Source organism: Lynx canadensis, chromosome D1 (genome assembly GCF_007474595.2).
Source record: "Lynx canadensis isolate LIC74 chromosome D1, mLynCan4.pri.v2, whole genome shotgun sequence".
Taxonomy (NCBI): domain Eukaryota; kingdom Metazoa; phylum Chordata; class Mammalia; order Carnivora; family Felidae; genus Lynx; species Lynx canadensis.
The window spans coordinates 63,779,047-63,806,025 of NC_044312.2; the positions used below are offsets into that span (position 1 = coordinate 63,779,047).

A 26,979-nucleotide genomic window follows, 5' to 3' on the forward strand; every position below is an offset into this window, starting at 1 on the left:
AAAAGTGGAACTTTTCCTTATGGTTATGAATAAGACAGGGTTGTCCGCTCTCACCACTGTTGTTAAACATAGTACTAGAGGTCCCAGCCTCAGCAATTAGACAACAAGAAGTAATAATATTGTATCTAAATTGACAAGGAAAAAGTAAAACTTTCAGTATTTATAGATGTATGATACTCTATATAGAAAACCCTTAAGACTCCACCAAAAAATACCCACACAAATTCAGTAAAGTTGCAGGATACAAAATCAATGTACAGAAATCGGTTGCATTTCTATACACCAATAATGAAGCAGCAGGAAGAGAAATCAAGGAATCATTTCCAGTTACAATTGCACCAAAACCTGTAAGATACCTACAAATAAACCTAACCAAAGTGGTAAAAGGTTTATACTTTGAAAATTGTAAAACACTGATGAAAGAAATTGAAGAGGGGGCTCCTGGGTGGCTCAGTTAGTTAAGTGTGTGGCTTTTGATCTTAGCTCAGGTCTTGATCTCAGGGTCGTGAGTTCAAGCCCCACTTTGGACTCCATGCTGAGCATGGAGCCTACTTAAAAAACAACAACAAACAACAACAGCAAACATCAAACAAAAAAGAAATTGAAGAAGACAGAAAGAAATGGAAAAACATTCCAAGCTCATGGATTGGAAGAACAAATACTGGTAAATTGTCTGTACTACCCAAAACAATCTACACATTTAATGCAATCCCTACCAATATACCACAAGCATTTTTCACAGAGGTAGAACAAACTATCCTAAAATTTGTATGAAGCAACAAAAAACCCCAAACAGTCAAAGCAGTCTTGAAAGAGAAAAGCAAAGCTGGTAGCATCACAATTCTGGACTTCAATTGATATTACAAAGCTACAGTGATCAAGACAGTATGGTGCTGGCACAAAAAAGACACATACATCAATGCAAGAGAATAGTAAACCCAGATATAAACCGAAAATTATCTTTAACAAAGGAGGAATAAATATACAAGAGGAAAATCTTCAACAAATGGTGTTGGGAAAACTAGAAAACAACATGGAAAAGAATGAAACTGGACCACTTGTTACACAATACATAAAAATAAATTCAAAATGGATTAAATACCTAAATGTGAGACAGAAAGCCATCAAATTCCTAGAGGAGAACACAGGCAGCAATCTCTTTGACATCGGCCATAGCAACTTCTTTCTGGATATGTCTCCTGAGGCCAAGGAAAGAAAAGCAAAAATGAACTATTGGAACTTCATCTAGATAAAGAACTTCTGTGCAATGAGGGAAACAAGCAACAACACTAAAAGGCAACCTATGGACTGGGGTAAGATATTTGCAAATGACATATCTGATAAAGGGTTGGTATCCAAAATATATAAAGAAGTTATAAAACTCAACACCCATAAACCAGATAATCCAGTTTAAAAAATGGGCAGAAGACACGAATAGACATTTTTCCAAAGAAGACAAACAGGTGGCCAACAGACACGTGAGAAGATGCCCAACATCATTCATTATCAGGGAAATGCAGATCAAAACTACAGTAAGATATCACCTCACACCTGTCACAATGGCTAAAATTAACAGCATGGGATACAACAGGTGTTGGTGAAGATGGGGAGAAAAGGGAACCCTCTTACACTGTTGGTGGGAACCCAAACTGGTGCAGCCACTCTGGAAAACAGCATGGAGATTCCTCAAAAAGTTAAAAATAAAACTACCCTATGATCTAGCAATCACACTCTAGATATTTACCCACAGGATACAAAAATACTGATTTGAACAGATACATGCACCTCGATGTTTATAGCAGCATTGTCAACACTAGCCAAATTATGGAAACAGTTCAAATGTCCATTGACTGGTGGATGAATAAGGAAGATGTGGTGAGTACACACACACTCTCTCTCTCTCTCTCTCTCACACACACACACACACACACACACACACACACAGAATATTAGCCAATTAGCCATAAAAAAGAATGAGATCTTGCCATTTGCAACGACATGGGTAGAGCTAGGGAATATTATGCTAAGCAAAATAAGTAAGTCAATTAAAGCTAATACCATATGATTTTACTCATATGTGGAATTTAAGGAACATAACAAGTGAACATAGGGGAAAAGGAGGCAAAACAGAAAACCGATTCTTAACTATTTGTAGAGAACAAACTGAGGGTTACTGGAGGGAGGTAGGTGGGGGATGGGTTTTGAGGGCAGTTGTAATGAGCACTGGGTGTTGTATGTAAGTGATGAATCACTAAATTCTACACTTGTATGTTAACTAACTGGAGTTTAAATAAAAACTTCAAAAAAGAAAGAAAGAAAGAAAGAAAATTATCCCAATCACAACTTCAAAAACAATACAATACTTAGGCATAAATTAAACTAAGGATGTGAAAGATCTGTATAATGGAAACTAGAAGGCTTGGCTGAAAGAAATTAAAAGAGACATAAAACAAGTGGAAAGACATCTCATCCTCATGAATCCTAAGAATAAATATTGTTAAGATGGCCAATCTATTCAAAGCTATCTACAGATTTAATGTAATCCTTATCAAAATGCTAAAGATATTCTTTACCGAATAAGAGGAAATAATCCTAAAATTTGTGGTGGAACCACAAAAGACCCTGAGTAGCTCAAGAAATCCTGAGGAAAAAAAGAACAAATCTGGAGGTATCACACTTCGTGATTTTAACTATACTACAAAGTCATAGCAATAAAAAACAGTGTAGCTCTAGTGTAAAAATAAATAGACCAAAGGAACAGAATAGAAATCCTAGAATTATATCATGGCCTATATACTCAAATAATATTTGGTAATGGAGCCAAGAACATTCAATGGTGAGAAGGATAGTTTCTTCAACAAATGCTGCTGAGAAAACGAGAAACACATGTAGAATGATGGAATTGGTCTCCTATCTCACACCACTGACAAAAATTAACTTGAAATGGATTAAATACTTAAACATAAGCTCTGATACCTTAAACCCCCTAGAAGAAAGTATAGAGAAGAAACTCATTGAAATTGGTCTTGGGAATGTTTTTTTTTTGGGAATGAGGCCAAAAGCACCAACAATAGCAAAAATTCTATGCAATGAAAGAAGCAATTAACAAAATGAAATCGCAGCATGCAGAATGAGAGAAATTTTGCAAACCATATCTTGGATAAGGGATTAATATCCAAAATGTGTAAAGAACTAACACAACAAAAGAACACACAATCCAGATAAAAAATGGGCAGAAGAACTAAATAGATATTTTTTCAAAGAGAACATCAAAATGGCTAATGGGCACATGAAAAGATGTTCAGCATCACTGATCATGAAGGAGATGCAAATAAAAGCCATAGTGAAATATCACTTCACATTTATTGGAATGGCTATCTTCAAGAAGGCATGATAATTGCTAGCAAGGATAGGGTTAAAAGGGAATCCCTATACACTACTGCTGGGAATTAGTCTTACTCTTGTGGAAAACAATATAGAGGTTTTTCAAAAAATTGAAAATAGACCTATACGATCCAGCAATTCCACTTTTGGGTATGTACCCAAAGGAAGTGAAAACAAGATTTTGATGAGATATAGGCACGCTCATGTTTATTGCAGCATTATTCCCACTGGTCAAGATATGCAAACAACCCAAATGTCCATCAATGAATGATAGGTACAAAAGCTGTGGTGTATATTTGTTTTTAAAAATTTGTTTTTAACGTTTATTTATTTTTGAGACAGAGAGAGACAGAGCATGAACAGGGGAGGGGCAGAGAGAGAGGGAGACACAGAATCTGAAACAGGCTCCAGACTCTGAGCTGTCAGCACAGAGCCCGATGCGGGGCTCGAACTCACGGACCGTGAGATCATGACCTGAGCCAAAGTCGGACTGTGGTGTATATTTGTAATGGAATATTATTAAGTCACAAGAAAGGAGGTTATCCTGCCATTTGCAACAACATGAATGGACCTTGAGCACATTATGCTAAGTGAGATAAGTCAGAGAAAGACTAGTATTGTATGATATCACTTATATGTTCAATCAAAAAAAGTCAAACCTACCAAAAAAACAGAGTAAAATGGCTATCTGCTGATAGCTGGCATGGGGGAATAAAAACTGATGCTATTTAAGACTACAAACTTGTAATGACTGACAAATAAGCCATAGAGATCTAACGCATAGTATAATGAATATAGATAATAATATATAAATGTGTTTATACATAATATTGAATGGCAATCATATTGCAGTATATAAATGAATCAAGTAATACACTGAACACCTTAAATTTAGAAAATGTAACATACCAAGTTTATAAAATAAAAAATCCAGCTGATTAAAAAGAATCCTGTTTATTTATTTGTTTATATTGTGATGCCTGGTGTGTGTGTGTGTGTGTGAGATCTTGGGTTTAAAAATTACTGCAAATAGGGGCACCTGGGTGGCTCAGTTGGTTAAGTATCCGACTTTGGCTAGGGTCATGATCTTGTGGTTTGTGAGTTTGAGCCCTGTGTCAGGATCTTTGATGACAGCTGGGAACCTGGAGTCTGCTTCAGATTTTTGTCTCCCTTTCTCTTTGCCCCTCTCCCACTCACACTCTGTCTCTCTCAAAAATAAATAAACATTAAAAGAATTTAAAATTACTGTAAATAGAAGACTAAAGTTGATGTGTGTGTGTGTGTGTGTGTGTGTGTGTGTGTGTGTGTGTGTACCAGTGGTGGGGGGTGGTGAACGCGTGATAATAAACATAGCAGAAACAGGATAGGTGAAGAATTAGGGAGAAAAGACATGGGCACATTAGAGTTTCTTCCTCAGGAAAAGTGCTTTAACTGCTTTACTGTTCCAGTTCACAAGTCACTCAAGGACAAAGAGAAGCAGGCCCCCGGTTGTAATTAAACTTGTTACTTTTATTTTCTGTGAAAGACCTTTATGTTAGATTTAGTTTTTATCTCCTGTAAAATACTTTTTTTTTTTGCTAAAGTTGTTTTTCTACAGTTGTTCAGTTGAAAATTAACAACATTCCCAACATTATGTTGGCTCATTTGGATTATTCAACACTAAAGCGAGCTTAAACTGTTAAACGCATATTGTGTGTTTATGGTGAGAAGGAGAGAATTTCACTGTTCTCTATCTTTTATATTAGAACTTTTTAGTAACGTTATTGCTGACAGTTTTCCCTCAAATGTAAATCCCATGGAAAGTGTTTTGTTTTCTAACAAGCAAGAGTTTTGATATCAGTTACAGACAAATTTGGGTCCAAGAACCAACAGTAACTAGCTACATTTACTTAAGTCTTGGGTGAGAGGAGGGTGACCTAAGCAGTGAGAAGGAGCTGAGTAATGGGAAGAAGTTGTTCTGGTCGTACTACTTCACATTACATTAATGACAATAGAATGATATAGGTTATATTATAAGTTTCTTGGCCTGAAGAAACATTCAAATAGGAGTTATTTTCTCCCCAGCACATAATTGGTTTTGAGATCAACTCTATGAGAACAAGGGGCATCAAGGGAAATGTCTCTAGGTGCAGTGTTCCCTTGTGTTTAATTTGAATCTCTGAGAATTTCTATATGAGTGCTACCATGTTACAGTTCTTAGCGGATTTTTTTTTGCACTCTTCTGCTGAGTCTTGTTTCAGTGCTCATGTCTTCTCTATTGCTATGCTATGAGTATATAGATGGATGACAGAGTGTTTTTGATCCACTTCAGATTCTTTCACGGTATGAGCACATTTTCTGTATATGGTGAGATCTCAGTAAATGTTGTATAAACTAGTGAAGAGGGTGAAGAAATCCCATGACCTCAAAATCAGATTTACAAGCAAATTCATTCCACCATACAGCTGGCTCCTGTTACGTAGGTCAACCCCCCAATACTGAGAAAGGACTGGGTTTCATTTCTCATTCTCATGTCAACTCTCAGTCTTTCTGTGAAGGATACCAGTCTGTTTGTCTTGAGCAAGGCTGAGGGTCACCCTTTAGGTTTGGCGTATATCTAGTGGACTATGGAGCTGCTTTTGTGGAATGTAGGCTGTGGACACCATCTTGGCACTCTCCCTCTGCCTTGTTCCAGCTCACTGGTATCTCCCAGAAAAGAGCTTATACACTCATCTCCAGTTCAAGATGACAGCATGGGAAGAGCCTGAACTGACCTCCTTCCATGGACACACTGAGTTTTATAGCTACATATGGAATAATTTCCTCTTAAAAAAACCAAGGTTGGCTGAGTGATGACTGCACAATGGGCAAACAAGAAGAAAACCACACTGAAGTGGGGAGGAAAGGCTGGGACACAGTTTTGCCATAAACTGTACCCCTGTTGTGACAAACCAGAAATGGGAAAAGAAAAACCTCAAAACCAGAGCTTCCCTTGAAGAGTGAAGTGGTTGAACCCATCAGAACCTCAACTTTTAGACCTGCCCTTGAGAAATGAACCCCCAAATATATCTAACTTTGAAAACCAATTAGACTTGTGAGCTGAGACCCACAAAATTGTAGTGATCTGGGACACAACTATTAAAAGGCCCACACACTCTGTTATCTGCCCTAGGGCCCAGCTCAGAAGTAGCTGACCATGCCCAGGCTTAAAGTAAAGGAGACTCACCTGCTCATATTAAAACATTGGCTTAAGGGGTGGGCATCTAATTTAACACACATAGTTGGGAACCTGCTGGAACACCTTCAGGGGATGGAGACTGGTGGGCACCATCTTTACACTCTCCCTTTACTGTGTTCCAGAGCACCAGTATCTCCTGAAAGGGGGATTTTATATATTTCTGGTCCCCCAATCTTTGTGGCAATTTTTCTCAGGGGATGCCTCTTGACTACCTGTGTCTGGAGTCAAGGGGAGCTTCAGGCCCTGGTCTCATGGGATTGTAGTAGTCAATGTCACCCAGAAGGGAGCTCATACCCCTAGCCAGCACCCTGATTTTTGTGGCTGTTGCCAGAGGACAGCTTTACGTCACCTGGCTCTGGAAGCCAGTGGAGCTTATGCTTGTTGGTCCCAAAGGACTATAATCAAAGGAGAAGAGTTTTTAGACCCCTGTTACCCCTAGGGCACAGCAAGAGGCCACAGACCTAGGAGCTCAGTCTTTCTGTGAAGGAGGCCTATTAGCTAATCATCATGGCTGTAGCCTGAGGATCAGACTTCTAATTAAACATGCACCTAAGAGCTGGCTGTAATCCTTTCCAAAAAACATGGAGGTCAGGAGCTATTATTGTGCTCTCCTGCCATGCTCCACAGGGCCCCTTGATTACCTTGCTCTAGTGGCCAGGAGTTCCATGGGACTGTGGCAATCAGAAAGGTGATTCTTTTTTTAAATTTTTTTTTTCAACGTTTATTTATTTTTGGGACAGAGAGAGACAGAGCATGAACGGGCGAGGGGCAGAGAGAGAGGGAGACACAGAATCAGAAACAGGCTCCAGGCTCTGAGCCATCAGCCCAGAGCCCGACGCAGGGCTCGAACTCACGGACCGTGAGATCGTGACCTGGCTGAAGTCGGACGCTTAACCGACTGCGCCACCCAGGCGCCCCCAGAAAGGTGATTCTTGATAGGCTACCACCCCGGGACTGTATTCAGATAGCAGCCTGAGGCGTACTCCACCCACTCCCCAATATTTCTGTGAAGGAGGCTTCTTACTTGTCCTTAAGTTTGGCCTGAGGGGCAGGCTTCAGGTTTGGCACACATTTAGTGAACTGTGGAACTTCTCTCAAGGAATATAGGTTGTGGATGCCATATTGGGGCTCTCCCTCTGCCTTGCTCCAGCTTGCTGGTATTTCCAAGAAAAAATGTTACATACTCACCTGGAGCCCCAATTTTTCAGACTGGCACCCTGGGGACACCACTAGATTATCTGGCAAGTGGGGCTTATATTTGTGATTCTACAGAACTGTATATATTTGCATTCTTTTAAAATCTGCTGTATGAAGGTTTGGCTTCTAAAAATCCTGAATTTAGGTGATTAGATCATCCCTTTAGGAACAGTGACAGGTCTTGGCATGTCTTCAACTACTGGAAACTATTAAAAATATAATAGGTTACTTGGACAAGCACAAAGGTTTGAGAGACAACAAGGCCTGAAGAAGGGTTGAACAACAAGGCTCACCTCTAACCTGAGGCCATTCCTTCAAAACTGGGAGAGATAGTGGATTCATCTACTATATAGAAACCAACATAGAGAATCAAGAAAAATGAAGAAATAGATGAATAAGTTCCAAATGAAGGAATAAGATAAAACCTCTGGAAAAAACTTTAATGAGACAGATACATAATTTACCTGGTAAAAAGTTCAAAGTAATGGTCATACATATGCTCATCAGACTGAGGAGAAAAATGGATGAACACAGTGAGAACTTCAACAAGGAGATAAAAAGTATAAGAAAGTACCAGCTAGGGGAAACAAGATGGCAGAATAGAAGGACTCTAGGCTTGCCTTGCCCCATGAACACAACTAGATAACTATCAGCTTATCCTAAATACTCCAGAAATTGACACGAAGACTGACAGACTAAACTGCACAATGAAAGGAAGAGAAAAGACCACACTGAAGAAGGTAGGAAGTATGGAGATGTGGTTTAGGGGAGAAATGGGCCCTGGCTGTTGCAGAGTGGAGGGAGACATGGTCACAGAGAAGGTGGGGGTGGGGGAGAGAGAGAGAGAGAGAGAGAGAGAGAGAGAGGAGCACACAGTGGGGAATGCACAAGGAGAACATTTCCCCATGGCCATTGGCTTGGAAAGTGAGACGGGCTGGATTTTGTGAGTTCTTGCAACAAGTAAGGCTTAAAGCCTGGAGTTTTAAAAGTCAGGGGGGTTGGCTGGGGTAGAGTGTGAAGGGCACTGTGCTGCTCCTGGAGAGAAGGCAGGCAAACAACCCAGGGACAGATAGAGTGGAAGGAGCGAGGTGAAAGGCACCTGGAGCACACAGTGGGGAGATTATTTACTCTACTTGAAGTATTTTCCTGAAAGACAGCTTTCATGGAGACATTTCTCTAAGAAAAAAGGAGCTGCCTGGCATCATGTCCCTCCCCTGTCCATCAGCATAAATACAGAGCCACCTACAGGAAGCAGTACACAGAGCATGGACACTGGCTGCCTAACTCTATACACCAAGCCCCATCCTCTGTGCTCCAGTAGAACTGCCCTTCTCATTCATGTTGCCTCAATCGCAGCATGATGAGCCCTTCCACTAGAAGAGCAGCACAAACCCCTGTGCACACTACATCTCTCAACCAGAGTTTTGCAGGACTTCAGTTCCAGAAGAGGTGGTGACAGGTCTCATTTCATAAGCAGACCAGACACCTAGTTAAAACTCACCACGTTCAGACCAGAGGTGAAACATTGCCCACAGCAGACAAGGAGAGCCTCTGCAGAGGACTGGCCTGAAGGATAGAGCAGAGAAACACAGCAGCACAGAGCATGCAGCACATACTGGAGACACTCCCTAAAGCACCGGGTCCTGGGTACTGCATGACCTCTTCTTCATAAAGCCATTACTTTCAGGAGCAGGAGAAATAACTAGCTTAGATAAAACACAAAAACAGCAAAGGGTTTTATCACAAATGAAAGACCAAGATAAGGTCACAGCCAGAGATCTAAGTGAAACAAATGTAAGTAACATATCTGATGGAGAATTTGAAGCAGTAATCATAAGGATACTCACTGGACTTGAGAAAAGAATGGAAGACATCAGTGAGACCTTACCACAGAGATAAAAGAGTTAAAAAAGAATCAATCAGATATGAAGAGTGCATTGATGGATTAGAAACATGCTAGATGCAGATGAATAGCAGATTGGAATAAGCAGAGATTGAATTGATGACCTAGAAGACAAAGCAATGGAGAAAAATGAAGCTGAACAAAAGAGAGAAGGAGGAATTGTGCAAAACAAGAATAGACTTAGGGAACTTAGTGACTCTATCAAACATGATAACATTTGTATTATAGGAGTCCCACAAAAAAAGAGAGAGTAAAGGAGACACAAAGTTTATTTGAAAAAATAATAGCTGAAAATTTCCCTAATTTGGAGAAGGAAATAGATATCCAGATCTAGGAGGCATGGTGAACTCCCATCAAAATCAACAAAAGCAGGCCCACACTAAGATATATTGTAATTAAGTTTGAAAAAAAAAAAGTGCCGAAGAAAAACCTTAAAAGCAACAAGGCAAAAGAAGTCATTAATTTACAGCAGAAAACCCATAAGGCTGACTGGAGATATCTCAGCAGAAACCATGGCAAGCCAGAAGGGAGTGGCATGATATATTCAGAGTGCTGAGTGGGAAAAATCTATACCTAAGAATGCTCTTCCAGTAAGGCTGTCATTCAGAAGAAGGAGAGATAAAGAGTTTTACAGACAAACAAAAACTAAAGCTCATTAGCACTAAACCAGCCCTGCAATAAATATTAAAGAAGAATCTTTGAGTGTAAAAGAGAGACCAAAAGTGACAGTGTAAAGGCAGGAAACACAATAGCAATAAAAATGAATATTTCTTTAAAAATCAATCAAGGAACTCACATACATAAAAAGGATATAAAATATAATAACATATACCTAAAATGTGGGCATGGAGGATGGAAAGGAGAAAAGAATGGGTTCAAACTGGAACAACCCTCAATTTACTATAGACTAATCCGATACAGGTAATTGGAGAACAGTTTATAAACAAACCTAATGGTAACCATATATCAAAACCCAAAAATAAACTTGCAAAGAATAAGGGAAATAAATCCAAATATGTCACCAAAGAAAATCAGCAAATATAGAAGAGAGAAAGACAGAAAGGATCAGAGAAAATCTCTAGAAACAACCACAAAACATGTAATAAAATGACAATAAATACATATCTATCAATAATTACTCTGAATGTAAATGGACTAAATATTTCAATCAAAGACATAGGGTATCATAATGGATTAAAAAAAAACCTCAAGACTCATCTATATCCTACCTAACAGAGACTCATTTTAGACCTAAAGACACCTGCAGATTGAAAGTGAGGGGATGGAGAAACATTTATGATGCAAATGGATGTCAAATGAAAGGTGGAATAGCAATACTTGTATCAGACAAACTAGACTTTAAAGATTGTGATAAGAGACAAAAAAGGGCACCATGTTATAAGTAAGAGGACAGTCCAACAAGAAGTTAGACAGTTGTAAATATTTATGCACACAACATGAGAGCATCTAAATACATAAAATAATTACAAACATAAAGGAATTAATTGATAACAATGCAATGATAGTAGATTTTAACGCCTAACTTACATCCATGGACAGATTATCTAAACAGAAAATAAACAAGGAAATAATGGCTTTTAATGACAAAGTGGGCCAGATGGACCTAACAGATATATTCAGAACACTCCATCCTAAGACATCCTGAAAACACATTCTTTTCAAGTGCACATGGAATATTCTGCACAATAGATGACATATTAGGTCACACAACAGGTATCAGCAGACACAAGAAGATTGAAGTCATACCATGCACCTTTTTATAACACTATGTAGCTAGAAGTCAACCACAAGAAAGAATCTGGGAATCCCAGAAATACGTGGAGGCTAAACAACATGCTACTAAACAATGAATGGATAAAGCAGGAAATCAAAGAAGAATTTAAAAAATACTACATGGAAACAAGTGAAAATGAAAACACTTGCTCCAAACCCTTTGAGATACTATAAAAGTAGTCCTAAGAGGGAAGTATATAGCAGTGTAGGTCTACAAGAAAAACCTCAAATAAACAATCTAACCTTACACTTAAAGAAGTTAGAAAAAGACCAACCAATGAAGCCTAATGCCAGCAAAAGGAAGGAAATAAGAATCATTAGAGCAGAAATAAATGATACAGAGACTAAAAAACCCAGTAGAGCAGATCAATGAAACCAGGAGGTGGTTCTTTGAAAACATTAATAAAATGGATAAATCTTTAGCCAGACTTATCAAAATTTATAGAAGAGAAAGGACCAGAATAAACAACATTGCAAATGAGAGTGGAGACATAACAGCTAACACCACAGAAATACAAACAATTATAAGAGAATATTATGAAAAATCATATGCCAACAAATTGGACAACCTAGAAGAAATGGACAAATCCCTAGAAGCATGTAAATTACCCAAACGGAAACAGGAAGAAGCAGAAAACTTGAACAGACCGGTAGTCAGCAAAGAAATTGAATCGGTAATCAAATATCTCCCAACAAACAAAAGTCCAGGACCAGATGGCTTCACAGGGGAATTCTACCAAATGTTTAAAGAATTAGTACCTATTCTTCTCAAACTATTCCAAAAAATAGAAAAGGGAGGGAAACTTACAAATTCATTTTATGAGGCCAGGATTACCCTGATAGGAAACCAGATAGGAATTCCACTAAAAAGAGAACTATGGGCCAGTATTTCTGATGAATGTAGATGCAAAACTTCTCAATAAAAACTAGCAAACCAAATCCAACAATACATTCAAAAAGTCACCATGGACAAGGGGGATTTATTCCTGGGTTGCAAGGGTGGTTTAATATTCACAAATCAATGTGATACATGACATTAATAGAAGAAAGGATAAGAATGATCCTTTCAATAGATGATATTTTTAACATATCATTTCAATAGATGCTGAAAAAAGATATGACAAAGTACAACATCTATTCATGATAAAAACCCTCAATAAAGTATGTTTACGGGGAGCATACTGCAACATAAAGACTGGTCAAGTTTTGTGCAAGTTCCTATTTGAAGATGTTTGAAATTTTTCTAAAAGATGTACACATATGAGTGGAATTGCCTTATTATCAGAAATCATTGGGGGCGCGTGGGTGGCTCAGCGCTTAAGCGTCCGACTTCGGCTCAGGTCATGATCTCACGGTTCATGAGTTGGAGCCCCGCATCGGGCTCTGTGCTGACAGCTCAGAGCCTGGAGCCTGTTTCAGATTCTGTGTCTCCCTCTCTCTCTCTGACCCTCCCCCGTTCATGCTCTGTCTCTCTCTGTCTCAAAAGTAAATAAACGTTAAAAAAAAAAAAAAAGAAATCATTAATCTATGTGAGTAGGAATCTTGAATATTTTCCATACAGATAGATGATTTTCCTACCCTCATTAATCTAATAATGTTCCTCTTCTGATTTGTATCACTGTCTCTCTAATAAACAGAGCTTGTGTATGGAAGGTTTTTGTTTTCTAGGCTCTTATTCTCTGCCTTTGCCATATTTGTTTATCCTCTGTCATTATTAGAGATTATTCTAAATGGTATTGACTTGTAAAATACTTTGTTATCTGGTTCGGCAAGTACCTCCCCTTTATTTTTTTTCTTCTAGTAGTGTTGGTTACTTTTGACTTTTAAATAGATTCTCATATTATTTTAAGGTAAACTTTTAACCTTGTTAAGCTTTTGTCTATAATTACATTGAGTTTGAGAATTTTTTTGGGGGGGGGGGGAAATGCCATCATTATTGAGACTTGTCTTTACAAATATGGTTTGTTTCTCTATTATTTAGGTATTTCTTTATGTGCCTCAATAAAGTTCCATAACTTTCTTTCGTAAAGTTCTTATACACTTTCAGTAGATTTACTCTTAGATTCTTTATTATTCTATTGTTAGTGTTAATTACATGGTTTTAAAATTACATTCTTTTTTTAATGCTTTTACATATATATTTATTTTTTTTCTGCAAATTTTTATGTAAATTCCAATTAGTTAACATACAGTGTAATATTAGTTTCAGGTGTAGAATTTAGTGATTCATTATTTACAGAAAACACCCAGTGCCCACCACCACAAGTGCCCTCCTTAACCCCATCCCCTATTTAACTCATCCACCCCACCCACCTCCCCTCCAGTAATATCAGTTTGTTCTCTATAGTTAAGAGTCTGTTTCTTGGTTTGCTTCTCTTTTTTAAAAAACTACATTCTTGAAATCTGGCCATTTGTAGCAACGTGGATGGAACTGGAGAGTGTTATGCTAAGTGAGATAAGTCAGGCAGAGAAAGACAGATACCATATGTTTTCACTCATATGTGGATCATGAGAAACTCAACAGAAGACCAGGGGTGAGGGGAAGGGGGAAAAAGTTATAGACAGGGAAGGAGGCAAACCATAAGCAACTCTTAAATACTGACAACAAACTGAAGGTTGATGGGGGGGGGTTTAGGGGGGAGGGGAAAGTGGGTGATGGGCATTGAGGAGGGCACCTGTTGGGATGAGCACTGGGTGTTGTATGGAAACCAATTTGACAATATATTTCATATAAAAATAAAAATAAAAATTACATTCTGTATGGTTTCTGGCAGGCATACAATTTTGTAAATTTAGCTTCTATACAGACATGAAAGAATAATATAGGTGACATTTAGTTATATATTCACATGCAAATGTACTCATGGGATAGATACAACGAGTAGACTGTTGTCAGTGAACAAACTGCAAAAACAGATTTGTAAAAGTCTGGGATCACTTAAGTCTTGCTCTTTTTTTCATTGATAAGCAAATTAACTTTTAGCCAGCAAAGAGGTAAATCTAGACAAAGAGGTAAATCTAGTCTGACCTTGAGCAGACTGGCTGGAATCTTCAAAATGATGTATGGATTCTCTGAAAACCCTGTGAATTTAATTATGGAGTATTTGTGACAAGTGTCTTCCATGTCATTCTGTTAACACCAATTTCTTAGGCTAGGTTTATACTTTTTCATCAGGAATTTCTCCTAACAAACTTGTTGACCCTTCTGTTAATCATAACAATGTGGTTATAGATGTTATGGAATTCTTTAGGCAGGTAGTCATACTATCCGCAAATAATAGACATTTTATTTCTTTTAAAAACTTTATTTTTTTAATGTCTATTTATTTTTGAGAGAGAGAAAATGAATGAGTGGGGGAGGGGCAGAGAGAGAGGGAAACACAGAATCTGAAGCAGGTTCTAGGCTCTGAGCTATCAGCACAGAGCCTGACATGGGGCTCGAACCCACGAACTGTGAGATCGTGACCTGAGCCAGAATCAGACATTTAACTGACTGAGCCACCCAGGTGCCCCTAGACATTTTATTTCTTATCTTTTAATCCTTAGTGTTGCAATTGTTATCTGACTGTGATCAGTGGAGCTGTAATTAAATGTGGAACAAGAACTTTGATACAGGGTATATTTTAATGTTCTTGACATTAAAGAGAATATTTTTAACATTTCACCATTAAATATGATGTTTCCTATATATTTGTGGGAGATGTTCCCGATTAAACAACTTTCATTGTATTGTCAGTGTGCTAACTTTATTATGAATCTGTGTTGAATTTTTTTTTTTTTAGTTAAACAATGATTTTGTTGCTTGAGATTAGACAAATGTATGCAACCAGGGCAGAAGCTGTGGATGACTCATATTTCCAGTTGGAGAGGAGGACTCAGATGATTTTACAATATTGGGCCAACTAGTGAATATGGCTCTTGACCAGAAACAGAAAAATGTAAGACACTTCATGAATTTGCCCAGAGGCCACGCTAATCTCTGTATCATTACAGTTTTAGTATATGTACTGATAAATCCTAATAAATATATTGAGATAAATTCACATAACATAACATTCACCATTTTTTATCCATTTTAAAGTGTATAATTCAAAGGTTTTTACTATGTTCACAATGTTGTACATCAAAGGACACTACCAGAAGAGTGAAGAGACAATCCAATGAATAGGAGACAATTTTTTCTTTCTTCCTTCCTTCCTTTCTTCCTTTTCTTTCCTTCTTTCTTTCTTTCCTTCTTCTTCTTTCTTTCTTTCTTTCTTTCTTTCTTTCTGTTGCCTATCTACCCATCTATCTGTCAATCATCTATCTAAATCCAGAACATTTTTATCACCCCAAAGAAACTTCATCCCCATTCAACAGTACCTCCTCATTTCCCCTCCTCACTATTGTAGAGATCACTAATGTACTTTCTATCTCTATGAATTTGCCCATTCTGAACATTTCATATAAGTAGAATCATACAGTATATGGCTTTTTGTGTCTACCTTCTTTCATTTAGCATGTTTTTTCCAGGGTTCATCCATGTTGTAGCATGCATCAGTACTTCATTCTGTTTTATGGCTGAATGACATTCTATTGTATGGGCCTATCACATTTGTTTATCCATTCATCAGGTGATGGACATTTGGGTTATTTTTGCTTTTTGGCTATTATGAATAATGCTGCCATGATCAATTTGTTTACAAGTTTTTGTGTGAACGTCTCTTGGAATTGAAATCTAGAAGTGGAAAGGCTGAGTCATATGGTAATTCTGTGTTTAACTTTTTGAAGAGCTTCCTGTTTTTCACAGCCATTGCACTGTTTTACATTTTTACCAGCCATGTAATGGAGATTTCAGTTTTACCACATCCTCTTATTTGTTTATTCCCTTTTATTTCCATCTCCATTTTTATTCTCATTTCCTTCATAGACACCCACTTTAATAGGTTTGATATGTATGGTAATGTGTGTGGCCATGTAAGTATACTGGTAAAATGTATAGTCCTTTTTTTACATGAGTATATATTATTAATTTTTATAAATAGTTGTGTAATATAGACTTTGTTCTATTTTTTTTTGCCCCCTTTCTCTGTGTAATCTCTTCAGTTGTCTCCTAGGTGGTAACTTCATTGTAGTTGGGCTTCTTATATGGTGGTTAAAGACCCCATAAGATAGTGTTCCTAGCAAACAAGGTGGAAAATACATGGCATTTTTATGACCTAGCAATGGACTGTATAGTGTCACTTCTGCAGTGCTCTGTGGTTGAGGTAATCACAAAGCCTGCTCAGTTTCAGGAGGAAAGGACAGAGACCCTACTTCTTGATGTGAAGAATGTCAAAGAATTTGGATGTCTATGAAAACTTTCATGGATATTTGATCTGTTATTAAGTAAGAATAGCTGGTTATGGCAGTCTTTACTTGATTATGAGAAATATGACTTTGTTCTCAATCATTGACAAAACTAGCTAAATCAGATTTTTTTTAAATCATATTCTCCCTTACAGAGGTTTATTTCTGTCTGTGTGTGCTGTGTTATACCTAGAGGAGAGCCCAGTAATATAGTAATAATAGTTCATATATTTTTAATCCCTTGCTAACTGTGGGATATTAAGCGTTGGCATTAATTTTCTTAATTGTAATTTCTACAACAATCCTTTGAAGTAAGTGCTGCTCTGCTGTTATTGTTGTTATTATCATCAACTAAACTGGTGCACATTCAGCTCGCTGGTTATGAAAATGTTGAAATACTTCCATACGGAGTGGTAAACAGCTGCTGCTTCAAAGGTGTCTTTGATGTCCTGGTCATCCAGACTACATACCCTTCCCCACAATCCAACAGCAGCTAAAAGGCTAATTCTGGGTGCTATAGAGAGCCAGACTCCACCCAGAATGTTCAGTGCTTCTGCCTTTCCATTTACCATTTTGAACACCACTCCTAGATAGTGTTATTTTGGAAATGGAAGAAAAGATCAGACACAGAGAAGTTAAATGACTTGTCCTGACCACATAGCCAGGATTCAGCTTAGGAAATCCTAGACCCCCACCTGTGCTGTTAACTACTCTCCTGTAATGTGAAGTCTGTGAATGTTTGTGGAATAAATCGGCAGAATTAAGATTCTGTGATCTTTTCCCCCCAAATGACAAAGAAGGAAGTTTGGAAAGAGGTAAGGATGCTTCTATGAGTCCTAGAGGCTAGAATAAATAGATTTTCCTAGGATGCTTGGTATGGCTATCAGCACACACAGATGAACTTCCCCTCCAAAATTTGGTTTGGATGTTATGACTGATAACATGTTTCTCCCTCTCTCCTTCCCTCCCTCCCTCTCCTTCTCCCTCCCTCCCTCCCTCTCTCTCTCTCTCTCTCTCTCTCACACACACACACACACACACACACACACACACACACACATTGAATGAAAAAGTTCATTACTTACATAATTGAGGTCTCTGTGGAGAATAGGGAAGACCTTTCGAGGACGTCTGAAATGTCTGAAGAGCAAGGAAAGGAAGTGGCCTGAGTTTCTATTGTGGTGAGGGGTGGGGCTGGGTAAAACTTCCTGTACTTTGGGAAGGGTGTGTGTTGTTTGAATCTGTGCTGATGCTAAATATGGGAACATCAGGGCTTTCTCATTAGGTTACCCAGATGTGGATGCAAGGGGAAGAGTGAAAGAGGAGTTTAAAAAGTTGTTAGCAGTCAAATATCAACCACCCAAAAAAGGAGTTGTACTCCACATTATAGTGCTTTATTCCAATATCCTTTTTCATTTCCAGCCTAGAGTTAGTGCAGCATAGTAGAAAGAGCACAGGCTTTCATATCTGAAACTTTAGAAATCATGTCTTAAGGAGTACATCTATGAGGACTGGCAAAAATGAAGCCCACAGTCAGCTTTACTCACAGGATTTATTTATTTATTTATTTATTTATTTATTTATTTATTTATTTTTTATATGAAATATAATTTATTGTCAACTTGGTTTCCATACAACACCCAGTGCTCATCCCAACAGGTTACTCATGGGATTTATAAATCATTCAAAGGATGACTAAGAGAATTGCAGAAATAAGAGATATATTTGAGTTAATTAGGCTGCTTGACATTCCCCTTAGGTTTCTTATAGGAAATGTGTTCAATGTGGTAAGGATGATTGGTGGTCAGGTGAGGAATTCACCAGGTATAAATTGTACCCAAGAAACTGTGTAAAGTTTATCTATGGCACTCAGCAACCCTTGACATCCACTCCCTGAAACAACTTCCTGATAGAGGAAAAACAGTAATTCTGCTGCTCAGCAAGCCACACAATCCAGGTTCAGATATCTGAACAATTTGCTACAGTATAATCTATGATATTTTCCTGACATCTGTACCATAAATAAATCAACATCACCTCACTTGCATTTGCATTATAGGTCCTAGGATTTTTCCTTTTATGTTTGGTTTATATATAGTCCCATGGGCAAGATGGGCTATGGTTTACCTCTGCCTGAAGTAACTACCTTTGGATTTTTTCTGTGAAACTTATTGGGAGATTGGATGGTGATGAGTTTGGGGTGGAGTTAAGAAATGGGAATCACTTAAGTCTTAGAGTTCAGTGACAAGATTGTCTTTCCTCAGGACATTTCTTCTATATCCCCCCACTATGTCTTCCCTCCAGCCTCTCAATCTAGTCATCTAGAAGAAAGAGAAAGGACAAAGGAATACTTTAGCCATGCTCTCTTTAGAGGCATGAATGGAGGTCAGGCTTGTGGAAACAAACTTTCGCTTCCCTTAAAGTAATTCCCTCTGTATTTCTCTTACCACTGTCTGGACATTCATTCCATCTCAGCATCTTGTTTGTCTCTGTTTTTTCAGGACTACAATGGGGAGATAACTGATGTATTTTAATCTTCCTTGCTCCAAGGTCTTCTGGCTTCTTCCTTCCTGCTTTCTCTTCAAAAGACTCTTCCATACACAGATCGGGAATAACAAGATTAATAATTCTTTTTCCTAAGACTTCAGTAAATCTTTACTGAACATCTACTAAGTGTGAGGCCTTATGCTAATATCACAGAAATATGTGTGACTAAATTGACCATTGCCCATACAAACCGTGTTTTATGGGGCAGGGGTAGGAAACAGATATGCAAGTAAATAATGAAGTTAAAAGATGCTAATCACAAGAGATGAGGAATGTCACCCCAAGTCTTACACTGAGAAAAGAGCTTCTAACTTTGTCTAACTTGTTCTTCCAAGGCTAGTTGAAAGGCTATCTTCCTGTAAAGAGTTCTTGGATGAACAACCAGTTGCATTCTCTATTTGACCAGTTGACCAACTGTCACATTTCATATCTTCAGTGTCACTTAACTCATTGTATTTTTGCTCCCTCCTGGATTGTGAGCTGCTTGTGAACAAGAGCTGTGTCCATTCCATTTTAGGCATAGTTGGATGTGATTTGCAAACATTATCATAAAGAATTTTTGCATCTTCATGAATAAGATTGGGTTATACTTTTCTTTCCTTGCAGGGTCCTTGTCCAACTTGGTGGCTCGATGAAATACCCTTATAAAGGAAATTGATTGCTCTCTCTTTTCTCCCTTCTCCAAACTATTTTATGAGATAGGCATTTGTTTTTGAGTATATAGTTGCGCTATAAAAATGAGTCTGGGGGCGCCTGGGTGGCGCAGTCGGTTAAGCGTCCGACTTCAGCCAGGTCACGATCTCGCGGTCCGTGAGTTCGAGCCCCGCGTCAGGCTCTGGGCTGATGGCTCGGAGCCTGGAGCCTGTTTCCGATTCTGTGTCTCCCTCTCTCTCTGCCCCTCCCCCGTTCATGCTCTGTCTCTCTCTGTCCCAAAAATAAATAAAAACGTTGAAAAAAAAATTAAAAAAATAAATGAGTCTGGAGTCTTTCAGGGATGGAGAATTGGAAAACAAACTTGGTTCCAGTTAGCTACATTTTCTTTTTTTAAAAAAATTTTTTTAATGTTTATTTATATTTGAGAGAGAGAGAGACAGAGCAAAAACAGTGGAGGGACAGAGATAGAGGGAGACACAGAATCTGAAGCAGGCTTCATTCTCCTAGGTGTCACCACAGAGCCCGAAGTGGGGCTCGAACTCACAAACTGTGAGATCAAGACCCCAGCCAAAGTCAGATCCTTAATGAGTGAGCCACCCAGGTGCCCCTGGTTAACTACATTTTCTAAAGTGACTGTATCATTTTACATTTGCATTCTTACCGGCAGTGTTTGTGAATTCCAGTTGGCCATATTTTTGTCAACACTAGTATTGTTAGTCATTTGAGTGGGTGTGCAGTGCTATCTCATTATGGTTTTAATTTGCATTTCACTAGTAATGAATTCTTGTGAACATTTTTATGTACTTACTGATCATTTGTATATCTTCTTTTGTGAAATGTCTGTTCAGATATTCTCCCAGTTTTGTCGTTTTTTTTTTTTTTTTCTTTTTGACTCTTAAATGTTCTTTGTATATTCTGGATACAAGTCTTTTGTCCAATATGTCTTGCAAAGTTTTCTCCCATTCTGTGGCTTGATATTTTTTTTAAATGTTTATATATTTATTTTGAGAGAGAGAGAGAGAAAGCAAGAGTGGGGGAGGGCAGGGAGAGGGAGAGAGAGAATCCTAAGTTGACTCTACGCTCAGCACACAACCTGATGTGGGGCTTGATCTCACCACTGTGAGATCACGGCCTGAACTGATATCAAGAGTTGGATACTTAACTGACTGAGCTACCCATGTGCCTCTTATATTTTCTTTTGTTAACTATGTCTTTCAGAGGGTAAAACTATTTTAACCTCAATGAATGCTCTTTTATCAATTTTTCTTGTATTGTGTTTTGTGTGTCCTGTTTCAGGAAGTCTTGCCTAGCCTAACCCAATGTTATGAAGATTTTCTTTCTTGTTTCCTTCCCCAAAATTAATTGTTTTAGCTCTTATATTGACTTCTGTGATCCATTTTCTGTTAACATTTGTTTATGGTGGGAAACAAGGATGAAGGTTCATTGCCCCCACTATACAAATATCTAGTTGTTCTGGCATGATTTCTTGAAAACATCTTTTCCATGTTAATTCAGTGGGTAACTTAAAAAAAAACTGATTATGTAAGTGTTAGTGTATTTATGAACTCTCTCTTCTATTATAAAAAAATTCCAAAGAAATTGAAGAATAAATGAAGACATATAAAATGTTCATTGATTGGGAAGATGGGGGAGGAGTAGGAGGACCCTAGGTTCACCTTGTCCCATGAATATAAACTAGATGACTGTCAAATCATCCTAAATACCCCAGAAATAACATGAGGACTGATGGAACAAACTCCATAACTGAAGGGAGAGAAGAGATCCCATCAAACAAGGTAGGAAGTGTAGAGATGAGGTTTAGGGCAGAAATAAATATTGGCAGCTTGGAGGTGAGGGAGTCTTAGGTGCAGCTGAGGGTGAGAGAGAGGGGAACATGTTGTGTGTGTGTGTGTGGGGGGCGGGGTGCGGGGTGGGGTGGAAGGCACAAGAGGAACATTTCCCCATAGCCATTGACTTGGAAAGCAGAAGATGCCGAATTTCCTGAGTTCTTGAAACCAGCGGGACTTAAAGCCTGGAGTTTTAAGGGTCAGAGGGTTTGGCTAGGATAGAGCCTGGAGGGTACTGCCCTGCTTCTGGAGAGAAGGCAGGCAAACAACCCGTCAGTGGATAGCATGGAAACAGTGTGATGAATAGCACCTGGACACACAGTGAGGAGAATATTTTCTCTTCTTGGAGCTTGTCCCTGAGAGGCAGTGTTTATGGAGACACTTCTCTGGGAAAAAAGGAGCTGGCCTGCACCATTCTCCTCTCCTTCCCCTCAGCATAAACACAGAGCCACCTGTAGGAAGGAGCACACAGTAGGAGGACAATGGCTGCCTAACTTGCATACACCGAGTCCCACCCCCGTGTACTCCGGTAGAAACCCACTACCTAGTCATGCTTGCCTCAGTCCCAGTGTGTGTGTGTATGTGGGTGCCTCCCCAGAAGACCAGCACAGGCCCCTGCCCACAGTCCATTTACTGACCAGAGAGTTGTGCAGGGCCCCAGTTCTAGAAGAGGTGGTGACAGGTCTCATTTTATAAGCAGCACGCCTAGTTAAAATTCACCACTTTCAGACTAGGGATGAAACACTGCCAACAGCAGGCCAGGAGAACCTCTGCAGAGGACTGGCCTGAAAGATAGAACAGCCAGAAAAGAAAAGCACAGTGCATGGAGCACACACTGAAGACAGTCCCTGAACTGCCAGGCCCTAGGCATTCCATGATCTCTTCTTCATAAGGCCATTACTTTCAGGAGCAAAAGACACAACTGGCTTTTCTAATAACAGAAGCAGCCAGATACTTAGGCATATGAGAAGACACAGGAATCTATTCCAAATGAAAGAAAAAGATAAGGCCATGGCCAGAGATCTAAGCTAAACAGATATAAGTAACATACCTGATGGAGAATTTAAAGCAATGATCATAAGGATACTCACTGGACCTGAAAAAAGAATGGAAGACATCACTGAGACCCTTACCACAGAGATAAAGAATTGAAAAAGAAATAATCAGAAATGAAGAGTGCAATAAACAAGATTGGAAGCGTGTTTGATGCAATCAACAGCAGAAACAGAGAAATGAATTAATGACCTAGAACACAAAGCAATAGAAAGCAAGGAAGGTGAAAAAAAGAGAGAAAGAAGAATTATGCAGAGTGAGAATAGACCTATGGAACTCAGTGACTGCATGAAATGTAATAACATTAGTGTTATACAGCAGAAGAAGAGAGAGGAAAAAGGGCAGAAAATTTATTTGAAAAAATAATAGCTGAAAACTTCCCTAATCTGGGGAAGGAAACAGACATCCAGATCCAGGAGGCACAGAGACTCCCATCAAAATCAACAAATGCAGAGCAACACCAAGGCATATTATAATTAAATTTTCAAAAAAGAGTACAAAAATGTATCTTAAAGGCAGCAACACAAAAGAAGTCATTGACTTAGAAGGGAAGGCCAATAAAGCTAGCTGGAGATTTCTCAACAGAAATGTGGCAAGCCAGAAGGCAGTGGTATGGTATATTCAAAGTGCTGAATAAGAAAATTCTGCAGCCAGAATATTGCATCCAGGAACGCTATCATTCAGAATGAAACAAAAACTAAAGGAGTTGTGACCACAAATCGGCTCTGTAAGAAATATTAGAGGATACTCTTTGAGTCAAAAAGACAGACCAAAAGGGACAATGTAAAGGCAGGAAACACAAAAGCAGTAAAAACGAATCTTTCTGTAAAAATGAGTAAAGGAACTCACACACAAAAAGAGGTATAAAATAGAATGTGTACCTAAAATGTGGGGCCATGGAGAGGGAGAGGAAAAAGAATGGACTCAAACTTCAGTGACCATCAACTTAATATAGACTGTTAATTTGCAGAGGAGATTTTATATAGACCTAATGGTAACTATGTGGTAAAAACCAAAAATAAACTTACAAAGAATAGAGAAAGAAATCCAAATATATCACTAAAGAAAATCAGCAAAACATGAAAGACCGTAAGGTTCAGAGAAAATCTCCAGACACCACCACCAAAGAAGTAATAAAATGGAAATAAATATATATATATATATATCAATAATTACTCTGAATGTAATTGGACTAAATGCTCCAATAAAAAGACATAGGGTGTCACAATGGATAAAAAAAGCAAGAACCATCTATATGCTATCTAGAAGAAACTCATTTATAGCTAAAGTCACCTGCAGACTGAAGGTGAGGGGGATGCAGAACCATTTAACTTGCAAATGGGTGTCGAAAGTAAGCTGGAGCAGCAATACTTATACTGGACAAACTAAACTTTAAAACAAAGCCCATTATAAGAGACAGAGAAAGGCACTATATTATAATTAAGGGGACAATCCAAGAAGAAGATATAATAATTGTATTATATATTATATTATACTAATATTATATTATTATATTATATTATATTATATTTATTATAACAATTGTATTTATGCCTCCAGCATGGAAGCACCCAAATATATAAAATAATAATAAACATAAAGGAACTAATCCATAATAATGCCATAATAGTAAGGGACTTTAACATCTCACTTATATCAATGGACATATCATCTAAACAGAAAATCAATAAGGAAGTAATGGCTTTGAATGCCACACTGGACCAGATGGACTTAACAGATATATTCAGAACATTCCATCCCAAAACAGCAGAATACACAATTTTTTCAAGTGAGAATAGGACATTCTCCAGAATAGATCACATATTGGGTCATAAAACAGGCCTCAACAAATACAAAATTTTAAAGTCATACCATGCATGTTTTCTGACTACAGCACTATGAAGCTAGAAGTCAACTATAAGAAAAAATCTGGAAAGATCAGACATACATGGGGGTGAAACAACATGCTACTAAACAATGAACGGGTCAACCAGGAAATTGAATAAGATATGAAAAATTACATGGAGAGAAATGAAAATGAAAACACAACAGCCCAAAACTTTTGGGAAGCAGCAAAAGCGGTCTAAGAAGGAAGTACATAACAATACAGTCCTATGTCAAGATGCAAGTAAAATCCCAAATAAACAGCATAACCTTACACTTAATGGAGCTAGAAAAAGAAAAGAAGGAATTATTTCCAGCAGAAGGAAAGAAATAATAAAGATTAGAGAGAAATAAATGATACAGAAACTAAACAAACAATAGAACAAACAAACAAATTAATGAAACCAGGAGATGGTTCTTTGAGAAAATTAAAAAAAAATTAATAAAATTGACAAATGTCTAGCCAGTCTTATCAAAAAGAAAGGAGAAAGGACTCAAATAAACAAATCACAAATGAGAGAGGAGAAATAACAATCAACACCACAGAAATACAAATAGTTATAAGAGCATATTATGAAAAACTAGAAGACATGGATAAATTCCTAGGAACAGATAAACTACCAAAACTGAAACAGGAAGAAGAAGATTTGAGCAGAATGATAATAGGACAGAAACTGAAACAGTAACCAAACCAAATATCTCCCAACAAACAAGACTCCAGAACCAGATGGCTTTACAGGGGAATTCTACCAAACGCTTAAGAAAGAGGTAATACCTATTCTTCCGAAACTATTCCAAAAAACAGAAAATGAGAGAAAATTTCCAGATTCATTCTATGAGGCTAGCATTACCCTGATACCAAAACCAGATAAAGACCTCACTAAAAGAGAGAACTACAGGTTAATACTCCTGATGAACATAGATGCAAACATTCTCAATAAAATACTAGCAAACCAAATCCAAAAATATGTTTAAAAAAACCATTCACCATGATCAACTGGGATTTATTCCTGGGTTACCAGGGTGGTTTAATATTCTCAAATCAATCAATAAAAGAATTAATAAGAGAAAGGATAAGAACCATGTAATCATTTCAGTAGATGCTAAAAAAGCATTTGACAAAGTGGAACATCCATTCATGATAAAAACCCTCAATACAGTAGGTTTAGGGGAAGCATACCTCAACATAATAAAGGCCATATGTGAAAAACCCACAGCGAATATCATCCTTAATTGACAAAAACTGAGAATTTTCCTCTACCATCAGGAACAAGACAGGGTGTCCACTCTTACCACTTTTATTCAACATAGTACTAGACATTCTAATCACAGCAATAAAGAAACATAAAGAAGTAAAAGACATCCAAACAAGCAAGGTAGAAGTCACACTTTCACTATTTGCGATGACATGACACTCTATGTAGAAAACCCCAGAGACTCCACCAAAAAATTGCTAGAACTGATACACGGATTTAGTAAAGTCACAGGATACAAAGTCAGTGTACATAAATCTGTTGCATTTCTATATACCAATAATGATGAAGCAGAAAGAGAAATCAAGGAATCAATCCCATTTTACAGTGGCACTAAAATCCGTAAGATAGTTAGGAATAAACCTAACCAAAGAGGTGAAAGGCCTGTACTCTGAAAACTATAAAATACTGATGAACAAAATTGAAGTGTACACAAAGAAATGGAAAGATATTTTATGCTCATGTACTGAAAGAACAAATGTTGTTAAAATGTCTATACTACCCAAAGCAATCTACACATTTAATGCAACCCTTATCAAAATACCACAGGCATTCTTCACAGAGGTAGAACAAACAATCCTAAAATTGGTATGGTACTGAAAATAGCCAAAGAAACCTTGAAAAATAAAAGCAAAGCTGGGAGCATCACAATTATAGACTTTAAGTTATATTACAAATCTGTAGTAATCAAAATAGTGTGGTACTGGCACAAAATAGACACATAAATCAATAGAACGGAATAGAAACCCCAGAAATGAACCCACAAGTATATGGTCAACTAATCTTTCATTAAGCAGGAAAGAATATGCAATGGGAAAAGGATAGTCTCTTCAACAAATGGTATTGGGAAAACTGGACAGCAACATGCAAAAGAAAGAACTAGACCGCTTTCTTACACCATACGCAAAAATCAATTTC

At 37.9% G+C, this 26,979-nt stretch overlaps 1 protein-coding gene across 1 annotated transcript in view; it reads right to left on the reverse strand.

Annotated features, from left to right (window-relative positions):
• Positions 1 to 17,966, reverse strand: part of LOC115526496 (interferon-induced very large GTPase 1-like) — a 59,440-nt gene extending 41,474 nt beyond the window's left edge. The window contains exon 1 of the mRNA XM_030333877.1: positions 17,909 to 17,966. The gene's annotated coding sequence lies outside the window, so the exon portion shown is untranslated. The remainder of the gene's footprint in view (positions 1 to 17,908) is intronic.
• Positions 17,967 to 26,979: the final 9,013 nt, after the last annotated feature.